At 37.0% G+C, this 17,276-nt stretch overlaps 1 protein-coding gene across 1 annotated transcript in view; it reads right to left on the reverse strand.

Moving 5' to 3' along the window:
* The window catches only part of DPP10 (dipeptidyl peptidase like 10), a 1,231,994-nt gene that overhangs the window by 601,076 nt on the left and 613,642 nt on the right, over positions 1-17,276 (reverse strand). The gene's annotated exons all lie outside the window — the stretch shown is intronic.

The following is a 17,276-nucleotide window of genomic DNA, read 5'->3' on the forward strand; positions in this document are numbered from 1 at the left end:
GCAGAAGGGACCAGAATGTGGAGTGGGAAGGGCGCGAAGCAGGCTTGAGTTTATTTTTATTGATTAAGGACTGGCCCCCTCTTCATCTGAGTTACTCAGTCCATGAACTAAGCACTTCCTAGTTGAGGGGCTGCTGTCCCAGGGGTGCTCCTGCCTTGTTAATTCCTAAAACAGGGCTTGTCACGCTTGTCCTAAACATTAATTGTAACAATGGTTCCTTTAAAATACATTAAATATATCAGTGATCGCTGGCTTTGATTAGATTAGGAAATAAAAATAGAACGATCTTTTTCTTTAGAAAAATAGGATTTGGGTGAGAAGACAGCTTGTTTCTCAAAAATAGGTAGTCAAGCGCATATTATGAGTGACCTCGAACAGTGTGTTGGTCTGTTCAATGGAAATAGCGTTTTGGTAGGAATAACTTTGCTGGATGTAAGAGTACAGAACAAATTTTAAAAATGAAACTCTGGTAAAATAGCTACTGGGTGGTGTATCCAGTAAATTTAACAATCCAAATTTTCCCTCACATGTAATTTTTGGGGAGAAAAACACCCACGTTATTCAAAGAAGGTTTCTGTCTTTATATTTTGCTCTTCTGTTCATTATTTTAGTATATTCACCCTTTGAAAGTGTTTCCATTTTGGACCATTTACTTGACTTGAAGGAATTTGCTTTATGTGCAAAGACTTCTATAGACATAGAACAAGTACAGATGAGAGGAAATTATCCTCATCTTATTTAAGATTACTTATTTGATTGAATTCACTAGTTCAACTGCATCCATTTTCAGTACAATATTCACTCTGGTTACAAATCCAAATATAAGTTGTTACGTGCTTCATGTGTAGCGTGTATACGTGGGTGTATCACTTTTTTTAAAGAAAATCTTCTCTGATTTAATTTGAATCTTCGTCTTTTTGAGTGGGTTGTTATTTTGTCTAGGCTAAGAACGTTATTTTATAACTGTTGAGATCTAAGTAAAGAACATTAATTAAAATTTAATCACATGTAAACTCATTTTCCCAACTTAAATACTCTAATTTTTGAAGTGTGATGCACTTGAATTACAATGTAGGATTTTCTACTTTATTTCTTGTTGAAGAAAAAATTCTAAAGTCCAAGAAAAAAATAAATACTTTACATTCTAAGAAAGAATGTCTGCAGCTCAGTTTTGTGTATTTTCTGGCTATAGGTTATCATTTAAAAAAAATAAAGCAGCCGTTTACAATCAAATATCAACAAAGTTTTAAAACTACTCATAGATATAACCCTAGTGCAGTGTAGACAAGAGGATGTGTACAGCCAATGGCAGCAGATTGGCACTCCTGTCTGGCTTCATCATGCATGGAGCTGTGGGCCAGGGTAAAGTCGCTTTACCCTACCTCTGTTTCCTTACCTGGGAGAATTAAAAATTTAGACTAGATGACCACTAAGATCCCTTCTTTCTCAAATTCCTATGATTATATATTGATTTTATGTCTAAGAAGACTATTATCTGAATGATAAATTAAAAATTTCTTTACAAGGTATCATTGCTGAATACTAAAGATCAATTTAAGGAGAGTTTTATAGAGATTTACAGAATATTTTGGGGTACTCTTTCTCATGTATTCCCTTTGATGAGCTAACTCGTGGACAGCTATGCACGTTATAGCACTGAGACAGAGGTAAAGGAGGTTTTCCTATGATTTTCATGGGATGGAATCAGACTCACAGCTGCAAAAGACCTGCAGAGTTGCCTAACAAAATTCCCTCTATTTGGAGTTATAACTGTCTAAACCTTGCAAAACGTGACCATATTATGCAGGAGGATTTCTAGGATTCAGACTCCATCACTTCTTACTGCAAATTTTTATTGCCTCAAATCCTACTTGCAGGTTTCTATGTAGACATAACCCACTATGTTGCTTCCTCAATGTATTTATTTGAGTTTCTGAAGTCACAGGAAAACTCTCACACACAGCATTGCGGACATCAAAGATGTCTTTCTTTTCTTGATATTTGATTCTTCAACAGTGAAATGCCAATGAAATGCTTTTCATTTTGCCGGGAATTATTAGTGTGAATAATTGAGGGTAGCTTATGAAATTTAGAAAATAATTAAATTTATTGAAGATTTTCATTAAAATGTTTAAGCATCAGGGGCAAACATGGATTGTTCCAGAAACGTATTTAGGTCATGTGTGCTGTATTCAATCTTCCATATCAAATAGTAGACCCACAACGAAAAAAATCTCAAATCTACTCTAACAACAACCAGTAACAAATAAGGCGTGGCTAAACTCTGGTAAGTTAGAGAAAGACAAAAGTCCCTTGAGATTTTGTGAAGCAGGATAGCCTTTAGACACACTTTTCAGTTTCAGATAAATTAGATAAGGTAAGTAGGACTCTGTGAGCAGATAGCTGCCTGGAATCTCTCCCTACTTTTCCTTCTCTTCTCTCTCCTTCCTCAGGTAAATCTGCAGTGTCATGGAAAGGCCACCTTGTTGGGGATTTCCCCAGCATTAGCCAGTCCTCTGTTGGGTGTCCGTAATGAGCACAGCATCCGGAAGACAGAGTTCATAAGCTGTGCCTTCAGAGACCTGGCCTGAAATGTGCCCAATTAGCTTTACGCAGATCAAGAAATAGCTTTACTTCACACCTTCTGCTACCATTTGCTTTCGATTTATAAATCACCTCTACACACCTCAATCGGCTTCTTGAATTCCTCAAAGTACATATCATGTCATTGGGCAGAAAATCAGTATGTTGAGCAATCCTCAGAAAAAAGCTATATTTTAGAAGCTCTAACCAGTAAAAAAATTATTTAAAAAAAGAAAACATAAATAAAAAAGGAAGAAAGAAAAAGCAGCAAAGGCCCTACCTATTTAAGTGATATCCAGGTACACTACTTGTACTGTTCTGAGATTCTTTTGGCATTAATTTAACTAAACTTTTCATCAGTCTTTGTCTATGACAGGAAGACTTTCCTGTTGTAAAAATTCATAGCCCAATTATGATCTCTGGTGGAAGCAGACAGAGTTGCAATATCCTGAGAGCCGTTATTGTTGCTCACTGCAGACCTGAAGATATAGACAAACTGCTCATACATAGACACCCAGTGCTGTAGCATCTCCTTGGTTGTTATATTAACATACTTTGCATCTTCTTTTAACCTGACAGCCCTTCTGTAAGATATATAAGGGTATTAAGACAGCAAAACAATGCATAAGATTTTGCCCATGTAATATTTTCTCTCTGTATGTTTAGCTGAGTCACAACACCAAAACAAAATGAGAATGTGGGAAATTTACCTGTTATTGTTATTATTTTTACCCACTAGACTTTTGATAAGAGGTCTGTGTTATTTATTCGAATTTTTGAAGAGTAATTATTTAATGAATTGGTTATGTTGGCATAGTAAAAGAAAAGACCTATCTTTTTTGGCTGATATCAGTGCCATTTTTTCCCTAATCTTCACATTTCTTTCAAAACAAAATCAAGTCCTCTGAATCAGATTCTGTCTAAAAATGACGGAAAGGTTGTCAGATGTGGAAGAGTATTTAGAAACATTGGCTTAACATTTGTTCTTTTCAGATAATGAATCTGAGTTTGGTGAGTAAATTCCCCTGAACTTGGTATTTCTTGTTTCCATAAGCAGGACTGGATTTCCTAGTGGTTCAAGATAACCTCTTATCTTTGTCCTCAGAAAGCACCTTAAGACTTCTCTTACACTCAGACTTTATAATGGTTACTTGACTTCTTTCCTTATATACTTCTTAGAACAGCACAAAGCACGTTTCCCATTCAGGAAAATCTTTCATGAATTGAACGAGAAAACTCTACTGTGAGGTCTTGACTAATTTTTGGAGAGATGGAAGAATTTTCATCTTTTGTAATGATTTCACCATGCTTAATTTATTTTTCAAAATTTAGTATTAGATTCAGACTCCTCCATGAATTTTCTTCTTGAAAACAAGAGATAGTCTGAGATTGAAGCGAAACAGCTCCAGAGATCCAATGACATTATAGAGCCCCTGGCATGTTTCTCCAATTGACTTTCCGGCTCTGGGAATTATTCTTCTACCATCTCCAAAGAAAAATGAGGGCAAGTCCTGCGATTCACAGCCAGTCCCTTCACCACACGGAGTCATCTGTGTAGATTATACAAATATAGTTTCAGGCCATCTTGGGATGTGACCTCTATTGAAATGAGGCACTTTAAAATATATCTCTCATTACTGAACACTGTTTAACCTATTAGCCTAGATAGGTTGCTGTTATTGACGTAGATTGCTTCTTATATTTTTATATTCATCTATCTGTTTATCTGTCATCAATCTAAATCTATTTGGGAGAATAATTGAGGCACTCATCATTTATCTTGTAAATCTAAATATTTGCTAAACATAGTCTTTATATATTTTTATCCAAATCAAAGAAGGAGAAAGAGGAGGAAGATATTAAGGAGGAGTAGGAGGCAAAAAAAAGAGAGAAAAAAGCATTTACTTAAGTTAGGGTATATTTTCTTTTATATTTTTATTAATGCTCTCACAATGATTATAAAATACCTTAATTCCTATTGGTTATGTCCTGATAATTGCTACTGCCCTTGGTTATATTCTACATATTTATGTAATTTTAGAAAGCATAGTCCAAATTTTAACCTCCTTATTCCTCTATAGGTGATTTATATGTGATATTTTAATCAGTTTCAAACTTACATTTTCTTGTAATATTTTGTCGTTTTGCACTTAACAATTAGACAGCAAAGCATCAGTGGAGGAGGCAGAAGGGATCTATAACAAATACCACAGTTTATACAAATCAGTGACTAGAGAAATACTCTTTAATTAGCTATTTTCTTTTTTATTGACTCAGCAGTGTTTGTATAAATGTTTAATCCTAGTTGATAGGATATCAAAATAGCCTCACAGAATGGATGAGCAAGTCTCTTCAATGTTCCCTTTCCCCTCCCTGTGGAAAAGCGCCCCCTTACTTTTCCATCTTCCCAAATATAACTGATCTGTTAGGACCCAGCTCCTCTCATATCCTCTCCTAACTCAAGTTCACAGGGACTCTCGTCATAAACTCTTCTTGTAGCATATACCACACTCCACAATTTATGTTTTTATTCTGTACTAGCTTGTTCAGCATTCTAATTGTCACAAGTGGCATTCTATCTTTCCTACTGAACTGTAAATTCACGGGGAGAGGAAACGTGTTGGAGACTGAGGTGCAGTCTGTGTGTGTGCAGGGGTTGTGGGTGGGGTCTATTTCAGTCTTCTTGCTTAAGTAGAGGTGGTCCTGGAGGAAATGTTCTTTGAAGAAAAATTCTTCTCCTGACATCCTCAGTATTAAGCCCTTTCAGAATTTACTATGAACTTGTATCTGTTTTCCTTTAATTTATTGAACAAGGTCATCCAGAAGAAATATATATTCTCTGTCTCTTTATTGTCTTAGAATATTTCATTTTTCTCTATTTGACATGTAGGAATTACACAATCTTGATATTCCTCTGATCTACTGATTCTGGATAGGGGTAAGGGCTCACCAGATATTGCTGAGTTCTAAAACATTAAGTGAAAGCCACATAAACTTGGAATTTTCCACTGCTTATAAGCAGATATTATGTGTTATTAATACCAAGCCTCTAGTGCTGAGAATTCACAGGGAGAAATGAATTTGGAGATAACAGCTATATTGACAATGCCACTCCTAATATATTCTATTTTCCTCCTAATATATAAATCTTACACTGAATTTGAGAGAGGAGGAGCTATACTGAATAAAATGATGAGGAAATGTTGAAATTGAACACGATGTTTTGTTGTCGTAAATGTAATGCCATACAATGCCAAAATTATCACAAGGTCAATAGAATCTTCTAGGATTAGGCCCAATCCCAGAGCATAGTTATTTTTACTTTGCATCCTCTGCACACTTTTTAAATAAGCTTGTTTGTCTGATTTACCAGTCTTTAGACTACATATTCAAAAAGATAGTTAGAGGAATTGCTATTGGATGGGATACACAAATAATAGCAAGAAGGGGAAATATATAATCTTATAAAAAGAAAAAATCGGACCTCCACTTAAAATATAGAACAACTTAGTACCATTTAGTGTGGGAGAAGGGAAGAGAGGCAAACATCCCTATGCAACTCAGTAGGATCTTAAAGTATAACCATACTATAGCATAGTAAAGTTGATATTCAAAATGAAGACTTCAAAAGAAATAAAATTAAGCTTGGTATACTTTTTGTCAAAGACAGTGTTATTTGGGGAAGATGGACTGTGGTGATGCCAGCATGGGTTTAGGCTAGATAGAGAACTAGATATCAAAACTAAAAGCACAACATTTACAACAAATCTAGATAACAAAATACCTCTACAAATTCCTAAATACCAAAAGCCACACAGCCTGAGTGCCCTTGGTAACTATGTTGGGGAAAGCAAAGGGAAGCAGTAGGGTAAATGACACGAATGACAATCCCAAACTATTCAAGGACAGAACCTTAAAACAGTTAATCAATATTCGCTAGAAAGCATCATGGATCAATATAAAAATATCCAATGGTACAGGAGAAGTTATGTGCATTCCAATAGTAAACAAAAGAAGCCATGTTGGGAGTCAATTTTCCACTGCTCTCTCACATTTCTGCATGTCTTACTAGCAAGAAACAGTCTTTTGTTCTATAATATATTTGAAAAGATATTTTTATAACAATTATCCTGGAAAGAAGGAATAGTGTCTCCTTCTGGAGCAAAAGGCAAGTTTGTTTGCAGCCTGGGAAGATAGATACTTTGTCCCCTCCTGGGAAAAGGGCAGGCATGCTTACTCCCCAGTATGGAAAGGATAACATCTACCTCTGGAACAAAGAGAAGGCATTCTTATTTCCCATTATAGAAGATTTGATTTCCTTAAGCTCAAGTTTCTCTTCTGTACCACCACCCACTGAGTGAGCAGGCATCCATCTGGGCCCAATCATTCACTCACTTGGGACTTGGAGACAAGGACTTTGCTGAAACATGAGTAGTAGAGTTTTTTGTCTCTGACCCAAGAGTCTCATGTCTTTCAGAAATATCCATAAAAGTGGTGGGATAATTTATTAGCTTGTAAGCCTTGTAAAATCTCAGACACCTCATAGTTCTTAATAGGCCAATGTCAAGGTCTAAGTTGGCTGGGGCAGTCTAGATCCTGTGAACTCTTGAAATTGACTTGCCAGGGCTTCTTTCCACCATAGAACCCCAAACTGAGGAAAAACTACTAGAAGTAGAATCAAAATTGAGTAGAATAAAGACAATAGAGATAAAGGAAAGATAAAATCGAAACAAAAAGTGAACAGATCCAAGAAATCAAAGAGCACAAGCCATCATATTTTTTAACACAACCTGAAAACTAAAAAGATGTCTTTGAAGTTGGAAAGCCTATCTGAAATTTTAACTATGTAAAAGTTCAAGAAAACTGAAGTCACATAAAAATGAGCAAGAGAAAACTATCATAGTCAAATTCCATATATAGTTTAGTCATAAAAACAAAGTTGCCACAAGAAAAAAGGAGAATAATGTTCCAATAGACTAAGGATTGGCAAACTACAGCCCGTGCCAAATCCATCCTACTTCTTGTTTTTATAAATAAAGTTTTATTGGAACATTGCCATGTTAAATCATTTACATATTGCCTATGAATATTTTCAAGCTACAGTGAAGTGTTAAGTATTTGTGACAGAGAACATATGTCCTTCAAAGCACAAAACTCTTTCACACTTTACAGGAAGTTTGCCAACTTCTGCTATTGACACAAAAGCTTGCCAGAAAGTCACCCTCAAAAAAATTTTCAGGGGCTGGACCCATGGCCGAGTGGTTAAGTTCATGTGCTCTGCTTCGGGGGCCCAGGGTTTTCCAAGTTCAGATCCTGGGCATAGACATGGCACCACTAATCAGGCGAAGCTGAGGCATCATCCCACATAGCACAACAAGAGGCACTCATAGCTAGAATATACAACTGTCTACTGGGGGGCATTGGAGAGAAGAGAAAAGAAAAAAAAAAAAAAAGAAGATTGGCAACAGATGTTAGCTCAGGTGCCAATATTTAAAGAAAAAATTAAAAAATTATAACATTTCAAAATGAGCTAAAGGACATTACTAAAATTATACAATTTATGAAAAAACAATAATAAGAATTAGAAAAACAGAAATAAAAGGACAGAACTCAAGAAAGAATCAGAATTTTTTAGAAAGTTCTATTAGAAATAAAGACTAATTGAGGACTAATATAAGAGCAAATAAACACAACAAATGAGACTCTAAGAGAAATCAAGATGGGAAGGAGAAAAATGTTAAAAACCAAAGAGAAGTGAAGAAAGAAATAGAGACATTCAAGAGAAAGCAGCAAATATTGTAGATGGCAAAGAAGATCCAACATATAGATTATGGGAGTTCCTGAGCGGAAGAACTAATCAAGGGGGCTAGGGGCTGGGGGAGGACACAAACGCTGAAAACAGTAATTCACGAAAGTGATCCTGAAATTGAAAGAACAATTGAAACCACTGATTGAAAAATCACATAGGGTACCTGAGATTACTAACACAGCACAATCAACACCAAGTAAAATTAAGGAATCTTAAAGAAAAAAAGAATTATTTGGGCATCTAGAAAAAAAGACCACTTGACTTAAAAAGTAACTAATATTATATTATCATTAGATTTTTCTACAGCACCACTTTGTCTTAGGGAGAAAAATGAAGTTACGTATTTAAGATATTCAAGAAAATAAAATGTGAGCCAGAGATTTTAAATATTTATGCGTATTTATATTTCTTAGAATTGAACTATAATTTGAGACTTCTTATCTAACTCTCCTTTCTTCCTTCTGTCCTTCACAGCATTCAAGCCTGCATCACCATCTGAGAGCTCTCCGGGCTTCTTTAAATCCATCCCTTTGTTCTCTCACAAGCATTTCCTCCAATAACTCTCTTGTATATCTAATCACACCTGCTTCTTAGAGGACCTGAACTAACACAGTCTAGAAATAATGATCTTCCTAGTTGTAATCAATTGTCAAGTAAAATATAACATGTCCAATTAAATTTGAATTTCAGGTAAATAAATAATTTTTTAGTGTAAATTGCCCCATGTCGACCGTTGAGACGTACTTATACTAAAATTTATTTGTTGTTTATTTGAAATTCAAATTGAACTGGGTGTTCTATGTTTTAATTTGCCAAATCTAGCAACCCTAGTAGCAACGATTATTAGTTACACCCATATCGTGTTCATAAAAGAAAAAACACGGCTTCTTAGAGAAATGGCTGAATCTGTATTTGGGATAAAAAATGTACCATATAAACCTGGAACATTTTGACAGAAACTAGCATGAAAGTTATCAAAGACTATTAGGATAATGTTAGTGGAATTAAAAGCCCACCTTGAAAAGGCTCTACTGGCCAAAGAAAAATTTGAGCTTTGATAACGATAGAAATTATAGTGGATGGGAATCCATCAGATATGTTTAAATCCTAGCTGGTCCCCTTCTGAGGATGACAGGGAACTAATTTATTATCATGAAAACTAGGTGAAAGAAAAGATCAAATGTTGATTCTGCCCTGTTTGGAACTGTACCACTGGGTGACCAAATTGTAAATGAGAGGAAGCATATCCTTATAAATAAAATTATTCAAGCTAATGTATAACAATAACGGGTAGAATTAGAATGTCGCCATTTTGGAATCTCCCATAAAATAACAGATTAACGTGTTAAGCATCAGAATGCCTCTTGATAAAAGAACACAACATTACCTAGAGTTTTGCTAAAGACATCAAAGCTCAGTCTGACCAAGGATCCTCTGCCCATTTGTAGGAAATACAGAGAAAAGAACAGGTAAAGATGAACCATGAGTACACAATCAGCAACGACACCCTGGGGCACACTCACCAAGGCAAGCAGCCAAAATTCATCACCAGATGAATTTTAAGGAAGAGACAAGGAGGAACTCCTCCTTGCTGGGGGTAGGGGAAGGGATGAAATGTTGATTAAAATGGGTTTAAAAAAAACAGATCGATTTGAAAATTGACAACTAAGCTATAGTGTCTCAGGATGTACACTTACGTGATAAACCATAATGAAGTGCAAGGAAATGATTACTATAAACATCAGGATAGGAGCTACTTTTGGAGGAAGATAGGACAGAGCATATGAAGAAGCTTCTGGGGAGCTAGCATGTTTTGCTTTTTCATGTGTTGATGGTTAAAATGGTAATTGCCTTATAATAATTCTGTGGGGTTTTCTGTATCTGTGTTTTATTTTAAAATAAAAGTTTAAAAAGTGCCTAACAGAGTTCTTGGATCCTAGCAAACACTCAATAAAGGGTAGCTATTAAAGAATATAAAGTAAAAGATAGGGACTACGTTTAGAACAATTCCTTCCAAATTGTTTTTGTAAAGTGATGGTAAACCTCCATCTCTCAGGGTCATGCTCTCTCTCCAATGTAAGCACAGCTATAAAATTACTCCTGCCTTTCCAAAATGTGTTTATGGCATTGAAAACAGAATGCTAACCTTGGTTGTACTGTTAGAACTCCTCAGAGATAGCAAACACCAAGACAGACTAAAGAGTTTGTAAGGAGAAAGGTACTTTATGTCTCACTGGGGATCCTCATTGGGATCCTCATTGCAAGGCCACTAACTCATTTGCATACTGTTAAATATTGTATCAATTTAGGCTGCTTCCAACACCATGGAGAAAATTGTAGATTGGGGTCTATTTGCTCACTTCCAAATTCACACGGAAAAAGCAATGAGTCCCAGTCTGAGCCCACTCTTTCTTGATTGCAGAACTACACAGGCTGTGTGATGTAGAGAACAATTAATGCTCTTCTTAGCAGGATTTGTGGCTTTGATTGGCTATGCCTCTTGCCTTCCCAAATTCAGTGGCATGTTTATTTAAAGGGCTATAGTCCTCAGTCTGCAATTTTCTAGCTATAAATGGGTGTGTAGTTGATATTCAAGCTGGGCTTCGATTAGTCTTAGCAGGATGCCTTCCCCTCACTTGTATCCAAGCTTTTCTTATGCAGCATCTGACTTGAAACTATCTCTGCTCAATATGCAAAATCTTGGCACAGTAGACTGTGTCTGAGGGTCCAAATGGACCTTCCATCTGCCAAGAAGTGCTAAAATCTCTGAATTTGCACATCCTTGAAAAGACTCTCCCTCCAAATGCACATTCTCTCCACCTACAATCGTTTGCAAATTCATTTAGGCTCTTCATAGAAGCCATTCCTGCCCACTCCAGTGAAAAGTGATTTCTTCTCTTTCCCATTCCTTTAGTACTTCATTTCTACACCATGCATTTGTCACATGCCATTTGTTTCCTCATGTCATTAGCTATCATGCTAGCATTCTAGCACTCTTTCCACTCTACCACTCTATCAAGTCCATTCTCATTTTTGAATTTTTCCTGTGAACAATAATAATAGTGAAAATAATAATAACTCACATTTATTGGCTGCTTAATGTGAATAGGGCACCGTGTAATGCTTTTAATGCAACAACTCTATGGGGTAGATGTTATCCCTACCTCCATTGAGAATCATGTAAACTGGGGCGTAAAAGATGATATCTAAGATACCACAGCTAAACGGAGGAATAACAGGGATTTGCACACAAGTGACACTATTGCAAATATCCTTAATAATATCCTGTCTTAGAACAAAAGCCACAATAATTTAATCCATAAGTTTTTATAGAATGCTTGCTATGTTGATTTTTTGCCTGGCATGAAATTACTGCATAATATACTGTAAACATTATATATAAGTGAAGATATATATCTGTGTGTGGGTTTTAAATATATATACTAAATAAAAAGGCAATAAGTAGACTTACATAGGTGGATAAATCTCTAATAACACTTGGAAGCATTTTGTATGATCTTTGTCCAATTTATCTATCACAGATGGATACATAGGAACTGTTCAGTGGAATTGGCTTTTTTATTACCAAAATTATCTCTATGCTCTCCATGATTCTGATAACTATTAGTTTCATTCAGCCTTCCTCATTCAGATGTATTATTTTAAAATCCATATCCAAGTGCTTACACTAATAATAACAATGTTTGGTAGAAGTTTTCAGATACAATGTGGAAAGCTGTGGGGAAAAGATTTGATAGTATTCTCTAGGCCAGGGACACAGTGAACAACCTGTTCACCCACATTTAAAACATTCTCTCACTGATTCCAATATAATTTATTTGATATAAGTAATTGTTTTTGTAAATATGCTTCAAAGAGAAATACACGAAGCAAGATACATACAAAATACCAAAACTTCTGTTTGGACTTTGGGTAATCTTAGTATGTTAGTGTAGTAGCTCTCAATCTTGGGGATGCCTCAGAATCTCCCACTCCACGTCTCCATTGTGAAGATTCTGATGTGGTAGGATCACGTCCAGGAGTCTGAATTCCTATCAACATACTAGCTGATTCTGAAGGAAGAGATTTAGGGATCACACTTTAAGAATAAAAAGATGTAGTCGTTAAGAGGTGGGATTTGGAGTCAGAAAAACCAGACAGTAACACATTCAATGTTTACTTGCAATGTTTTTAACTTCCCTGAACTTTAGTTTTATTTTGTGAAAACTGCATAATAATAATGTTATCTGACTCATAGTGTTGTGAGAAAATACATGAAAAGTGCTTGGCCAGGTATATAGGAAGAGATAATGGAGTGTTAGCAAGTAGTGGTAGCGGTGGTATTAGTAGGTGTTAAAATGTAGGTGTTCTCAACATCACATGGCACTTGGGAATTACAAATTAAAACAGCAGTGAGATACCACTACATACCTGTTACAATGATAAAAATCCAAAACACTGCCAACACCAAATGCTGCTGAGGATATGAAGCAACAGAAAGTCTCATTCATTGCTGGTGGGCATACAAAATGGTACAACCACTTGGGAGACAGTGTGACAGTTTTATACAAAATTAAACCTACTCTGACACTAGTTTTCTATGCTGTGCAACAAATTACTACAAACTTAGGGACTTAAAACACATTGATTATCTCACAATTTTCATGGATCAGGGATCCAGGCACAGTTTAGCTGGGTCCTCAGCTTAGGATCTAACAATGCTGAAATCAAGGTGCTGTCTGGGCTGTGCTCTCCTGTGGAGACTGGACTAGGGAAGAATCTGCTTCTGAGCTCACTCAGTATGGGGTGAACTTCATTTCCTTGCAGCTGTATGAGTAGGGACACAGGTTTCTTACTGCTTCCTGGCTGGAGGCTGCCCTCAGGTTCTAGAGGCCCCCCACAGTTACACCCTGCCAAGTGGCCCCCTTCATAGGCAGTGATTCTTGCTTCTTCAAGGTCAGCAGGAGAATATCTCACTCTGGCCTGCTAAACAGGAGCCTAATATAATGTAATATAAACAAGGGAATGACATCCCATAACCTTTGTCATAGTCTATGCATTAGAAATAAGTCATGGGTTCAGCTGGCACTCAAGAGGAAGTTGTTATGTTAGGGCATGGTTACTGGAAGTTACATCTGTGTGTGTCTATCACGTACCTCTCACTAGTGCCTGGGTTTCTTCCTTTTCCACTAGCTCTTCTCACATTTCTCTCTGGTTCAGGCTCATATAAGATGGTTGTCCCATCTCTTAATGTCATTTACCCAGATGTGCTGGATCTCAGGCACCCACTCTTAGGTCTTTCCGTGTGCCCACTAATTGCTTGGAAATCTTTCTCTCTTATTTTCCTTTTCCCTCCCTTTTTTCTTCTTCCCTTCTCCTGTTCATTTTTCTTCCTACCTTTCTTTTATTTCTTCAATAAGCTTCTATCAGAATGCCTTTCCAAAAACCATAACTATAAACTCTGGACAAACTACAAAAAACAACTATGTGAAGGCACTGAAGAATGACAAAAGCAGGCACATTCTGGAAAGAAGTCAACACTTGGAAGAAGGGAGCAGCACTGGGTGAGTCTCCCATTGCACAGCATCTGGCCTGAGTGCAGGCTTCAGCCTGCATCTTGCAGCACAGTTAAAACATCATTTGAAAACTGCTTAATTTTCTAACTGACCTGTGAACTATACATATTTAGGGCAGATTCCAAACAGATGACCTAAGAATACAAGAACTTAACTGAATTTTGAGCTTCTACCCAAAAACAGAATTTGCAGTTTGAGTGCAATCAAGGTATTTGCCTCATAAAATAAATAAGATATCAACACTCTTTGGAACAATATACCAGAAGGCAGAGTCTCCATTACATAACATTCAAAATACCCAGAAGATAATGAAAAATTATTCAACATACGAAGAAACAGAAAAATGTGACATTTTGAGGATAAAAGTCAATCATTGGTGGCCAACCATACCAATAATTACAGTAGATGTCAATGGACTAAATGTTTTGATTAAAAGGCAGAGATTGTCAAAATGAGGTTAAAAAAACACCCAACTATATTATGTTTGTAAAGATTCACTTTAAATATAAAGACACATAGAGGTTGAAAGCAACAGTAAGTGTTAAGAAGGTTGGAGTGCCAGGATTAATGTCAGATAAAATTCATTTCAAGACAAAAGGTGTTATCAGAGATGAAGAGGGACACTTCATATTGATAAAGTTTTCATTCATCAAAAGCATAGCAATCATAAATTTATATATGTCTATATTTGTTCGTTAGGGCTGCCACAACAAAATACCACCGACTGCGTGGTTTGTACCATAAAAATTAATTTTCTCACAATTCTGGAGGCTAGAAGTTCAAGATAAAGGTGTCTGCAAGTTTGATTTCTTCTAAGGTTTCTTTCCTTGGCTTGCAGATGGCGGTCTTCTCTCTTTGCCTTCATATGGTCTTCCTTTTGTGTGTGTCTGCATCTACATTTCCTCTTCTTATAAGGATACCGTATTGGATTGGAGCCCATCCGTATGACCGCCCATCCGTATGACCTAATTTTACCCTATTGGCCTCTTTAAAAGCTCCATCTCCAAATATGGTAACATTCTGAGGTACTGCGGGTTAGGATTTGACCATGTGAATTTTGAGGAGATGGAATTCAGCCTATAACAATGCCTTATCTTTCAAAATATATAAAGTAAAGTTTGAAAGAATTTAAAGGAGAAATATACTATTCTGGTTGGAGATTTTACCAACCCTCTTTCAACAACTGATTAGACAAAAAAATCAGTAAAGACGTATATGAGCTGAAAAATGGCATCAAGACCTTGACCTAATTAGTATTTATAGGACACGCACTCAACAACTGCATATTACTCTTTTCCCTTCTACTTCTATATATAAAGAGTCAGAGAGTCAAAGTTTGCCTTTTTTTTTTTTGAGGAAGACTAGCCCTGAGCTAACATCCACGCCCATCTTCCTCTATTCTATATGTGTGACACCTGCCCCAGCACAGTGGACAAGCGGTTCATAGGTCCACACCCAGGATCCAAACTGGTGAACCCCGGGCAGCTGAAGGGGAATGTGTGAACTTAACCTCTGCGCCACCGGCCCGGCCCCTCAAAATTTGCTTTTTAACAAAATCAAATTTAAATTGGCCATACTTTTAATAAAAAGCCTACACACGAGTCTTGGTCCAGGATGGATATTAAAGTTAAAAAAATCAAGGTTCTGGACTCCACCATTCTACATAGTAAGAGCTAACTGACTCCTTGTTCTGAACACTAATCTGTGCATTGGGAGGGAACAATCCATCCACATGAGAATGGTCAAAAAATACGGCAAAATTCATAGTCAAGAGAAATCCTAGAAAGAAGGAAGGTGGTCACACCAACACTGGAAGTGTTGATCAGAGTGAGCTGTACTGGTCCCAGGGCAGCAATGTTTATTTCCCATCCATTGGTATTTCTAAGAAAACGTTTTCGTTCCCAGGTCCTAGAATTGTGGGGGCTTGATTTGTGCAGTGTTTCAGAGGCTTCCCACCTTCCTACAAGTAACTGAGTTGGCCAATCAAATAGTTTTATGTTAAAAAGTTTTACTGTTTTCAATGCTGAAAAGTAAATCAAGAGAATTCTACCTTATGCTGTACACAGCCCTTATGATACGCTGACATCGTGTACCACAGAGGATTTCAGCCTAACAGGCAGCTGTATTTTCTCCTACCATTTCGTTTGATAAAGTGTGAAGTGGATCTGGAGCCAGGCTATGGAGAAACAAAGACTATCCTTCTGAGATCACATGAAGATCTGCTGGAGGAATCCACCGATTGGCAGAAGCTGCATCTGAGAGACTCTCTGCCCTCCATTGATACTGGGATGAAAGAACAGAATGAGATGTGCTAGGGGGCCATTGATGTCTGGGAAGTTTGCTCCAACGTGGTCTCACTTCATTCCATGATGTCAAACACCTTTATGCCACCAGATCAAATAAGCGATGTGAGGTTCAAAAGACTAAATTCAATTGAGTTATAGCCATTCTCAGCAGGATAAAATCTGTTGGACTCTGCAATGCACTTGGCATATTTAGGATCCCAGTGCAATTTAAACCATTTGTGGTTTCCCTGGCATTAACTGCATATCATAGAATTCATAGCTGTGTGGAAATTATTCTATGTCTTGAATAGTGTTCCATCCACTGATCAGATCCATTCATTCTCGGCCTTTATTTCATCTCATATTTTATTAATTTTTCACGTCTGTTGATCAAGCCTGTTCTACCCAAGCATCCTGCAACCTTCAATATCTATTTAGCCTAGGAAATTTTGTTACTGTTGTTTTAATAATCATAATGAACCATTATTTTTTTCTGCTTACATTTTCTTTAGTTTCATTGCTAATGCTTTGACCTCCAGCCTTTGAAAGGAGCTATAGTTTATCTGCCCAGTTATGTGCTAGCAAAGGGCTATCCCACCAGCTACAAATGGTACACTCCTCTGCCTGCTATTCTACTTTATCCATGGCAGCTCCAGCCAGTATCACATCACCATGCTCATCCATTGCTGTCATGGCGTGGCCTACTGTCCCAGGGAGTGGTCCCTCTTTCCCTGAGTGCTGACAGAGAAAGTTGTGGAGCCCACTCAGAAGAGTGTGAGACCTAAGCGGATCCCCAGAGCTGCCCCAGGCAGCCCTCTCTCTCTGGGTGCTCTGGGCTCTGCCACACCCACCCTGCTTTTTAGTTCAGATTTCTGCCATAAATTTCCTCTTTGAAACAGTTGTACTTCTTAGCTGGAATTTCTAAACATAGTCTACCTCTATTTAGATCAGCACTGTTGGCTTCCATCTGATCTCCATTCCTGGGACTAAGTTCCTGGGTTCAGGTTACCTATGAGCACATAT

Source organism: Equus caballus, chromosome 18 (assembly GCF_041296265.1).
Source record: "Equus caballus isolate H_3958 breed thoroughbred chromosome 18, TB-T2T, whole genome shotgun sequence".
NCBI classification, from domain to species: domain Eukaryota; kingdom Metazoa; phylum Chordata; class Mammalia; order Perissodactyla; family Equidae; genus Equus; species Equus caballus.